Below are 12,179 nucleotides of genomic sequence, written 5' to 3'. Positions count from 1 at the left end.
TCCTGTCTACTTAAAAAGTCTGCCACTTTATTGTCTTTTCCTTTCAAATATATTATGTCATAATCGAATTCTTGTAATTTTAAAATCCATCTTTGGTGTCTTGCTGTCATTTCTTTCCCTTTGTATTTTGAGTTTAGATATTTTATCGGAGCATGATCTGTTCTAATTTGGAATTTATTACCTATCAAATAGTGTCTAAAATAGTTTACTGCATGTATAATGGATAAAAATTCTTTATCAATTGTACTGTAATTTTTTTCATGTTTATTTAAAGTTCTTGAAAGGAATGCAACTGGTTGCTCTTGTTGAGACAATACTGCACCTATTGCGAAGTCACTGGCATCTGTTGTAATGGTAAATGGTTTATCAAACTCTGGATATTTTAAGATTGGATGTGAGCTTATAAGTGTTTTAAGGTTTTCAAAGGCATCTATAAACTGTGGGTCATTTGTATTAATTTGTGTGCCTTTTTGTAAATATCTGATCATTGGGTAAGCTATTTTGGCATAGTCCTTAATAAATTTTCTGTAAAATCCTGTCATACCAAGAAATCCTTTCAATTGCTTTTCTGTTTTAGGTAGCTGCATTGCTTTTATTGCTTCTATTTTATGTGGATTGGGTTTAATCCCTTCCTTTGTGAGAATGTGTCCTAAATATTCCGTATATTGTTTCATGAAGGAACATTTGTCTGGTTGAATTTTTAAGTTATGCTTTCTAAGTACTTTGAAAATGTTCTCCAAAGCAATCTTATGTTCCTCAAGTGTTGTTGAAAATATCAAAATATCGTCCATGTATACAACACAATTTTTGTTTATATAATCCCTCAGTATTTCATTCATTAAACGTTGAAATGTGGCTGGGGCATTTTTTAACCCAAAAGGCATTCTAACATATTCATATAAACCCATTGGTGAAATGAATGCTGTTTTCTCTATATCTTCTTCTGCCATTAAAATTTGGTGATAGCCTTTTGCTAAATCTAATGTAGTAAAATATTGAGCTTTACCGAGTTTGTCTAATACAGCGTCCATGATAGGTATTGGGTACTTATCTGGAACGGTTACTTGGTTTAAACGCCTATAGTCTACACAAATACGATACTTTTGAATTCCAGAGCTATCTCTTTTTTAGGTATGACACATATTGGAGAACTATATTTGCTTTTGCTTTTTCTTATAATTCCATTGTTTTCCATGTAAATTATTTGTTTCTTTATTTCTTCTTCATATTTTGGGGAGACCCGATAGAGTTTCGAATTAATAGGTTGGTCTGTAGTAGTTTTTATGCTATGAACTATAGTGTTAGTATTGGTTAAGTGATCCCCTTCTTTGAAACATAACTTTTCGTACTTTTTTGAAAGCTTTCTTATTATTTGTTCTTCCTCAGTATTGAGTTCTTTTAACTTAAGATCATCAATTTCACTTACTTCCATTACGCAAACATCTTCTGATTGTTTGGAAAGGAATGGAATTTCGACCCCATTGTTAAGTTTAATAATTTTGTTTTGAAAATCAATATTTGCAAAATTCCTTTGAATGAAGTCCATGCCCAATAGAAAATCATATGATTTTTCCAGGGGCATAGCCACCCATTTTGTTCTTGCATAATTTATATATTTAAACTCCCTTGGCACTTTTGTTTTCACTAAGTAACTGTCACTTTCTATTTTTCCCTTTATCGTATGTATGGTTTTTGAATATTTTTCAATTATTTTGTATTTGGAATTATGTACATTAGTTGTGTTTAAAATGCTTATGGTTGATCCTGTATCTACCAAAATAATATAAGTATCTTCCTCTATTGTTCCTTTTATAAAAATTTTTTTTTCATCCGAGGCTAGTTGGTAAAAAACTCTTGATTATCTGTGCTGTTTACTACTTCCTCATTTATATTATCTACACTCATTGCTTCTGCTGGTGGTTGCTGATAATTTTGTGGTTGCTGATAATTTTGATTTTGTCTTACGTTCTGACTCTGTTGTCTATTCGGATTTTGATACTGTCTAATATTTTGACTCTGTTGTCTATTGGGATTTTGAGACTGTTTTACATTTTGACTCTGTTCAGTATTTTGGTTTGTATTTTTATTGGTTGTCTGTTTGTTATATGTACTATGGTCATTGTCATTTTTGGTTAATAATAGTTTTTTATTTAAATTTCCATAATTCAGACCAATATAATTTGCAAGTTCAATTCTTATATCTGTTAATGTTGTTTTATTCATTAAGGCAATGGCCATTGGACCACAAGATAATTCTTTTTACTCTTTGAATTAAGAGACCACTTAATATGTCAACTAATCTGCTATTGTTTTCAAAGACCGAAAAATCAGTAATTTCCTCAACAATTGCTCTTACTTTAAAATCAAGATCTCGAACGGTAGTTACCCTTAAGTTATTAATTTTTCTGGTTAGACCCATTTGATCCGTTCTTGGGCGATAATGATGTCGAAGACGAGTTTTGCAATCAGCCCAAGATGTAGGGGGTTAATATTAAGCATAGTTCTTGCCTGACCTTGAATTTTGGTGTTGAATATAACAGTGAAGACCTGGTCGTTATCATCATACTCCTCCATGATTTGGTTGACTGCCGAAATGAAGCCATGTAACGTTCCCTCCTGTCCAGTGAACACCGGCAAGTACCTTGTTTCCTTCTCGATGCTGTTTCTCTCCCTTGTTGTTGGATTAGAATGCATCTCTTGATTGGATATTATTATTGATGTTAGCATTTGAATGCATTGTTGTATTTCGTTAATTTGTGCCATTTTAATGGTGTATGTTTTATTGTTTCGTTAACTTTTTTTTTTTTTTTTAAGTTTCCACAATAATTCTGTTTGTTTGCACAAAGTGTTTTTACAATATTATATTGTTTCGTTATTTGTCACAAAATGTTTTTATAATATTATATTGTTTCGTTGGCCTAGATTTTCTCCAAGGTTTCCACAATATATATATTTTATTTTGTCACTAAATGTTTTGTTTTCCACAGTATTATATTGTTTCGTTATCTTTGATTGCGTTCAAAGTTTCCACAATATTTTAGCTGTGAACTCGAGTACCGACTGCGCCAATTAAGATTGAGTCTGTTCTGGTTGAGTGTTAAATCAAGACTGGTTTATTGAATAAAATCATATATTGGTTTGGCTTACATCTAAGTGTTTATAATGTTTTCTTCTGGTCACTTTTCTTGTGACACTCTATGTTTAGGGAAACTGTCACTTATCTTGTGACACTCTATGTTTAATGGAATGGTATTGTTTATGTTTACATTAATGTGGAGTGTAGACCTCTTGGGTCGGCTGTTATAGGAAGTGTTGCTAATGGCATAACTCACGCTTATTAGTAATTCTCCTTTTCGCTAATCGTCTTCTGTTTCTCACCGAGTTTCTGATTTCTTTTCACTGGTCCTCGAATAACTGCCCGCGGGTGTGTGTTAGTGCTTTATAAAAGTTCTTTCATGGCCACTGGGCCACCTAACCTTAGGGGCAATCGCTTTGACCTTCTCAGCGATAGCCCCGTTAAGAAAAAAAAAGAACTTTTCAACAGCTTCCAATAGATTTTCCAGATCTCCCAGAAATCAATCAAAACAACCCAAAATATTTAATAGTAGCATCCAATAACTCCGAAAAACCACTAGCCGAGTTCTCTTGCTTTGCAGTCCATAGAGAGCTTAAAAAAGTCAGCAATGACATTCTCTCCATCTCGACCCTCCGTGACGGGAACCTTCTTCCACTTGTAAAAACAAAAGAAATTGCCGACAAGCTACTTAAAACCGTTCAGCTTCCAGGTATTTGCGAAATCACATGCAAACTGCATGAGCGTCTCAACGTCGTTAAAGGCACTATATATGCTCCATACTTAAACAATATTCCCGACATGGAAATAATAGAGGAACTTAAGTCCCAAAATGTGCAAAGCATATTTAAATTTAACCGACTTGTTGAAGGACACCCCAAACCAACTGGAGTTATTCTTGTTACTTTCGATCTGTACATCCTTCCAAGAAAGTTAGACATTTCATGGCACTCTGTCAAAGTTAGAGAATATGTCCCAAGTCCAACGCGTTGCAAAAACTGCCAGCGCCTAGGTTACACCATCAAGAAATGCAACAACCCGACGACTTGTGTCACATGCAATTTACCACCCCACCGACCCAATTCTTGCTCACGCACGCTCTGCGCAAATTGTGGAGCTGACCATCCGGCCTCCTCCCCCCTTTGCCCACAGTACAAACAACAAAAAGAAATTTTGCATATCAAAACAAAAAACAACCAAAAACACAAAATCTACAACGAATTCAAATCAAAACAAAAACGAGCAAAACTCTTCGGCCGGTCCAAGTCGAAGCTCATCTACAATTACGCGCTCCGCGACTACACCAAACACAATTACCCAATATTCGTCTTCTCTCGAAGACATCGCCGGTCCAAGTCAAAGCTCATCCACAATTACGTGCTCCGCGACTACACCAAACACAATTACCCAATATTCGTCTTCTCTCGAAGACATCACCGAACCATCAACACACTGCACAAAAATACTAAAACACAAAAACAATATAAAAAACAAAAATCCCTCTACTTCCAGCATATCAGATGATGATATGGGAAAACGTGATTCCTAATCAAGATTTCCTACTTCATAACCTGAAAACATATAACATCTGTCATAACTTTATTTCAAAATGTCCATATCCATAGTTCAATGGAACCTTAATGGCTTCATAAATAATTATCACGAACTACTTATCTTAATTAATTTACAGATTCCAGATGTCTCCATGAAACCCACCTCTCCTACCAGCACCCTAACATCAAAACCCCAAAGGCTACTTCAAAAACCTACCTGAAAACACTACAAGTAAACAAGGAATTGTCTTTCTTGTTAAACGTAGCCTACTCCATGAATATATTCAAACGAATTCTTCCATACTATCCGACTCTATCTTAATCAATACGAACCCAAAGTTTACAATAATCAATGTCGATATTCCACCATCCCAAAGTTTTTCATCCAATGATATAGTTTCAATAGTAAAAGCCTCGCAAAACCCAGTGCTGCTTACAACTGACGCGAACGCTTGGAGTCCCCTTTGGGGGCCCCTTCTGTTAATTCCCGTGGAAGAAATATAGAAAAAGCAATATTTCAAACAAATTTAATTATTTTAAACGACGCTCATAGCTCATTCACCCACACTGATATTACTATGGTCTCCCCTCAAATTTGCCACAGGTGCAGATGGTCTTTCTCCACAGATTTACACAACAGCGATCACTATCCTATCTTTACTAGTGTGACAACCAGTTTTAGACCAGAAAACATTACCCCCATTGCTAAATATATAACAGATTGCGCTGATTGGAAAAAGTTCCAATCTCAGATTGTAGCCAATTTACGATCAACACAATCCAGTAATTTAAATCACAATGTCGCCCAAATCACCCGTGTAATCCGTAGAGCAGCAAATAATTGTGTACCACAAACCAAATGCATTCCCCACAAGAAAAAAATTTATTGGTGGAACGCCGATCTTAGCCTGTTACGTGAGTTAAAGCAACAGTCCTGGCAAGCTAACAAACGCAATATAACGCTTAATATGCTTCTAGCGTACACAAAAGCAAACGCACAGTTTAAAAGAGCCGCTAAGCAAGCTAAAAAAGATTCAATCGGAAATTTTACTGCTCGCATAACTCCACTTTCCACAACTAAAAAGGTTTGGTCCGATATAAAAAGTCTCACCGGTGTTAGCACCATTTCACTTAACCACCTTATTGTAGGTCAAACGCTACTCTCTGATCGTAAAAATATAGCTGAAGCTTTCGGAAACCAATGGTCCGAATTGTCAGAGGATCGTAATTACACAAATGAATACGTGCTGAAAAAGTCACAATGGTTAAACTATTCATTCGCGCCCACTCGGCTTAAATTAGCTGCCAAACATCTAGAGCAACGCATTACATCTATTGAACTGGCATCCACCCTACATTACGCAAAGGGGAAATCGCCACGCGCCGATCGGATATCGTACCCCATGCTTCGTAATCTTCCTTCAGAAGCAAAAGTCAGAATCATCGAAATATTTAATGATATACTGGCTAAAGGTGTCTATCCACACACTTGGTGCACAGCCATTATCATACCCATCCCTAGACCCAACAAACCCGCAAACCATATCAATAGCTATCGTCCGATATCCCTAATCTCCTGCATGAGCAAAACCTTTGAAAAAATACTAGCTAACCGGCTTCTCTGGTTTTTAAACAGAAATAAACTGATCTCCCAGAGCCAAGTTGCTTTCAAACGAAAACAAAGCACTACTGATGCATTACTGCAAATTCAAAGTTTCGCGACGGATTCCCTCTCGTCTAGAAATCACGTCACCCTTCTGGGTACTGACTTCGAGAGAGTATTTGATCGCGTGGGCATTCATGCTGTTTTAGAGCAACTTGAGCTCTGGGGGGTCAGTCCAAAGATTTTCCACACGGTGAAAGCCTTTTTTCTCTAATTCTTTCAAACTTCATAATGGCATCCCACAAGGCTCCCTATTATCGGTGGTCCTATTTACAATAGCATTTGAAAAACTAAACACCATAACACTATCTCACAAACAATAATGTATACAAACCTAAAAGACCAAAACCAAGTAATATTACTATTTTCTAGAATATTAAGCGACATACAAAAATGGGGTGACCTGTCGGGTGCCACATTAGCACTAGAAAAATACAAAATGTTGCACATTTGCAGAAAACACAGATGTGTATTGCCCATTTTAACTATTGAAAATAAGACAATAAACTATGTTGACAGCCTAAATAAATATAAAAATTATATTCGACCGAAAATTAAACTTTAGATCTCAATGTGAATACCTCAGAAATAGCTTAAGCAATAGACTAAATATAATTAGATTTCTCACATCAAAATTTTCACAAATACATCCAAACTCTCTAATAAACGTTACTCGGGCTCTGCTAGTGTCCCGAATCGACTATGGGCTACCTATCTATGGCTGGAGCGCAAACGCAAATCTGAAGAAACTCGAGGCACCTTATCACGCAGCGATTCGACGCAGCTTAAACGCTTTTCCAACATCTCCCATTAAATGCGTACTCGCCGAATCGGGACTCCCCTCTATTAGTGAAAGACTGGAAGAGGCTACATATAATCTCATTCCCAAACCCAAACATACGCTACATGAGTACAAAAAGTATAAAACCCCCTCAGAGGTTTATAAACAACTATTTATCGACGCCGGAAATGCCTACAAAAACTGGAAATGGCTATACACCGATGGCTCCTTACGCAACACCGCTGCTTTCGCTGTAGTAGACTCCGACAACGTCATTGTTTCCTGCGGGATCCTACCAGAATGCTCCACAGTTTCCTCTGCGGAGGCCCACGCCATTCTTAATGCGTGCAAGGCTGCAGAATCCTACAAAGATCGGCATGTGATCTGCACCGACAGCCTCTCCACCATCCAAGCAGTGAAAAACATAAATTCAAAAAACGAACTTATCTTGCAGATACGCATTCTGCTAACCAAAAACACTAACCGCATAACACTTTTCTGGGTACCTAGTCATATGGGCATAGCAGGAAACGTAAATGCCGACGAGGCTGCCCAATACGCAGTTCACGCACCCCTATTTATAACACCACCTACAGAAGGGTCCTCCCTAAAACGACAAATCGCCAAACACATGGGCTCCCAAAAAGAAAGGGTTTGGACAACTTTTCATCACTGGTACAAGACGTTTAATCCCGATCGCAAAGGCTTAAAGATTCCCCCGAACATAACAAAACAAAAATGGTCCGCAATTATCCGACTTCGTATTGGCCATACAAAATTAACCCACTAGCATCTTCTGACAAGGTCTAATATGCAAATCTGTCCCTGTGGCATTATCACCTCAATCAAACACGTCATCATCGAATGCCCCAACTATAATAGTATCAGAGCCCGAGTTTTTCAACACTTATCACCTATTGAACTTCTCACTAACCCTACATCCGACAACATCAATATAATATTTGATTTCATTAACTCTTGTCAGATAGCAGATAAGCTATAAAATAAATTGTAGAGTCGAAGGTCATAGTCACTAGCACTCTCAGCCACTAACAAAAGCCCCCATTAGACTTAATATTGTATATTATTTCTAATCTTATAAATAAATAAATAAAACAGTTCCAAGAAGGCCATATCATTTAAGTCCATGCGAGCGAGATTTAGTAAGGGAAAAAATTAACGAATTGCTAACATACAAAATAATTAGACCAAGCTGTTCACCTTACGCAAGCCCCATATTGTTGGTCAAGAAGAAAAATGGTTCAGATTGACTTTGTGTTGATTACAGAGAGCTAAATTCGAATACAGTCGCCGATAAATACCCGTTGCCACTTATACAGGATCAAATAAATAGACTTCAAGGAGTTAATTATTTTACGTGTTTAGATATGGCCAGCGGTTATTACCAAATTCCCTTACACACCGATTCTATTGAGTATACAGCGTTTGTGACCCCAGATGGTCAATATGAATTTTTATCCATGCCGTTTGGGCTTAGAAACGCGCCTTCTGTGTTTCAACGTTTGGTAATGCAAGCTCTAGGTGATTTAGCAAATTCGTCTATATGGACGATATAATGATAATTGCCTCAACAAAAGATCAAGCGCTAGAAAGATTAAAAATTGTTTTAAACACATTAACAGAAGTTGGATTTTCATTCAACATTACAAAGTGTTCTTTTTTGAAAACATCGGTTCAATATTTAGGCTACAATATTAGTGCTGGTGAAATTCGTCCAAACCCTCAGAAAATTGTAGCATTAACTACTCTTCCGCCGCCACAGTCAGTCACATCGCTAAGACAATTCATTGGCTTAGCATCTTATTTCCGACACTTTATTGGGGGATTTTCACAATTGATGAAGCCGTTGTATTTTTTAACTTCAGACAAAAGTAAATTCGTTTGGAATATAACTGGAAAACTAATTGGCAAAAGTGACCAGAAGGAGTTTGTAATTGTTCAAGTAGACGCGTTTACCAAGTATGTCTATCTTAGTCATAGCCTTAAATTAGACAGTGAGAGTTGCAGAAAGGCTGTTCAATCTGCTGTTTCGTTGTTTGGAGTACCAAACCGAATAATAGCTGACCAGGGTAGGTGTTTTACGGGTGGAAAGTTTAGCAAATTCTGTTCAGATAAGAAAATAAACTTGCATTTGATTGCCACTAGTGCTAGCCGAGCTAATGGGCAAGTGGAACGAACAATGAGAACGTTGAAAAATATGCTGACTGCGGTTGAAACTGGAACTCAGTCTTGGCAAGATGTGTTGGGAGAGGTACAGTTGGCAATCAATTGTACAACTAACGGCGTTATTGGGAAAGATGCACGTCCATTTGGATTACTTCCACCTAGCGATATTGAAGATGAGGTTGATCTGTCAGATGTAAGAGCACAAGCTGAAAAGAATGTTTTGGCTACAGCAGTTTATGACAAAGAACGATATAATAAAAATAAGGCAAAAGTAATTAGACACAAAGTTGGAGATTTGGTGCTACTTAAAAACGAAGAAAGGCATCAAACCAAATTGAGTCCAAAGTTCAAGGGACCTTTTGAAATAATTGATGTCCTAGATGGTGACAGGTACAATTTAAGGTCTTTAACAAATAAACGAAATTACAAATATGCTCATGAAGATTTAAGAAGATTGCCGGAGGGGAAAGTGCCCGAAGAGCTGAATGTGTGTGATGATTATAATAATACTGTTGAGATTGATAACACGAATGCAGCCTGTGAAGATAGTGAAAATGAAAATATTGCCTTACCTAAAAATATGTTGTATGAATTGAATTGAAATGAATTGAATTAAAATGTATTGTTAACATAATGAGTTTATACGAGTTAAGAAAGGAAAACTGAAATGTGTTTAAAAGTATTTGTTTGTAATAAAAAGAAAAAAAAAAATCAGAGGGACGGGGCTAACTTCGACCGCGTCAACTTTTTTTGATAACTCTTTCCTTACCTATTAGCCATCAATGTGGAAGAACGTTTTATCTAAAAAGGCTTATGCTTGCGAAAGAAAGGCCTACAGTCATAGGAAATAACGAAAATATTGATCATAGTCACTGTTTTTCACCGATCGTTCCTATTGGAGCTATATGATATAGTCACGCGATCTTTATCAAATTTGGCACAGTCATTAACAGATATATTAAACTAACAAATGTTTAATTTGAAAGCAATCGCGTTAAAAGTAACGAAGTTATTTACAAAAGTCACTGTTTTCGACCGATCGTTCCTATGGGAGCTATATGATATAGTCACCCGATCTTTCTCAAATTTGGCAAAGTCATTAACAGATATATTAAACTAACAAATGTTTAATTTGAAAGCAATCGCGTTAAAAGTAACAAAGTTATGGGAGCTATATGATATAGTCACCCGATCTTTATCAAATTTGGCACAGTCATTAACAGATATTTTAAACTAACAAATGTTTAATTTGAAAGCAATCGCGTTAAAAGTAACGAAGTTATTTATAAAAGTCACTGTTTGCGACCGATCGTTCCTATGGCAGCTATATGATATAGTCATCCGATCTTGATCAAATTTGGCACAGTAGTTTATAGGGGTAATAAACTCTCTAATATTAAGTTTCACGATAATAGCACAGAAAATAAGTTATTGAGAAAAGTCACTGTTCGTGACTTTGGGATTTGTATGGGAGCTATATGATATAGTCCGGACCTACGGACGGGCGGATATGGCTATTTGAACTCGTTTCGTTCGCGCTGATCAAGAATATATATACTTTGTATGGTCGGAGATGCTTCGTTCTATGCGTTGCACACTTCTGACCAAAATTAATATACCCTTTTTGCAAGGGTATAAAAAGGAAAAAAGAAAAAGAAATGAAGATAACTTAATTGTTAGCATTTCCTACACGAGGACATGTTAAAGTCAGGATGGCCGTGTCGGCGCATACCGAGTTTGTGTGTGTGAGGTTGCGCTTTTGCGTGTGTCGCCGCATGTCGAGTTTGTGTGCGTGTGGTTGTACTTTTGGATATTTCACATTAATGACAATTTCATCATTATTGTAATATTGCATCAGCCTCTAATTGTCTTGTGATTGGTTGCTTGTACTTTGTCGCTTTAAGAAGTACCGTTTTAGCGGGGCGTCAGCTGTCGCCGAGTGTGGTTCGATATATATATATGTATATATATGTATATATATATATATATATATATATATATATATATATGTATATATATATATATGTATATATATATACATATACATATACATATACATATACATATACATATACATATACATATACATATACATATACATATACATATACATATACATATACATATACATATACATATACATATACATATACATATACATATACATATACATATACATATACATATACATATACATATACATATACATATACATATACATCCCTTCCCTTTTCCAGCATAAGCACTTTTGTATCATCTAGCCTAGCCGATAACTTGGAGACGATCCCAACGCCGATGCCAACGGCATGACGCCGCGGCCAGCGCCTATAGGGCATCTCAGTGTATATTTAAGGGACCACGCTCGACAGAGCGGGCAGTCTTAGTTTAGACGTAGAACTAGCTAAATCAAATACAACTAAATAATATCTTATAACGTTCTAAATCAAATGTAGTGTTGTGTCTCACTATAAAAACCCAGAGTTTCCCAAGTCCAATCCTTGCTCCTAAGGAAGGAAATGGTAAGAATTCACCTATAAAGGAAATGGAAACTCCTAACTGGCGCCCGAGCAGGGACCCGTAATTTTTCTAGAAGCCATAATACATTCTAACCACCCGTCAGGGGGAATCTAGAAATATTACGGGTCTAGACAATAGTAGGAAGAGCTCCACAGTTAAATGCAAGCCATGCCAGCAAAACAAGTATTAAAGTAAAATAATTAATTGTTCAGGCACAAACCTGAACTATACCAAATTAAAAAAAAAATAAATATATATAAATAATATAGTCCACCAGGCCAACGGAAATGCTTCACCTAATTATGGTGATACTTGAAACCAACGCGTGCCTCGGCTTGCATAAAACTGCTGACTCTTCAGGTAACAATCCCGAACGCGTTTTGCTAACCACTGCATTCCTACGAT

The sequence above is a fragment of the Drosophila tropicalis genome, unplaced genomic scaffold (assembly GCF_018151085.1).
Source record: "Drosophila tropicalis isolate 14030-0801.00 unplaced genomic scaffold, ASM1815108v1 contig_1, whole genome shotgun sequence".
NCBI lineage: Eukaryota > Metazoa > Arthropoda > Insecta > Diptera > Drosophilidae > Drosophila > Drosophila tropicalis.
The sequence above is the reverse complement of the archived record's forward strand: the minus strand, read 5'-3'. Positions refer to the sequence as shown.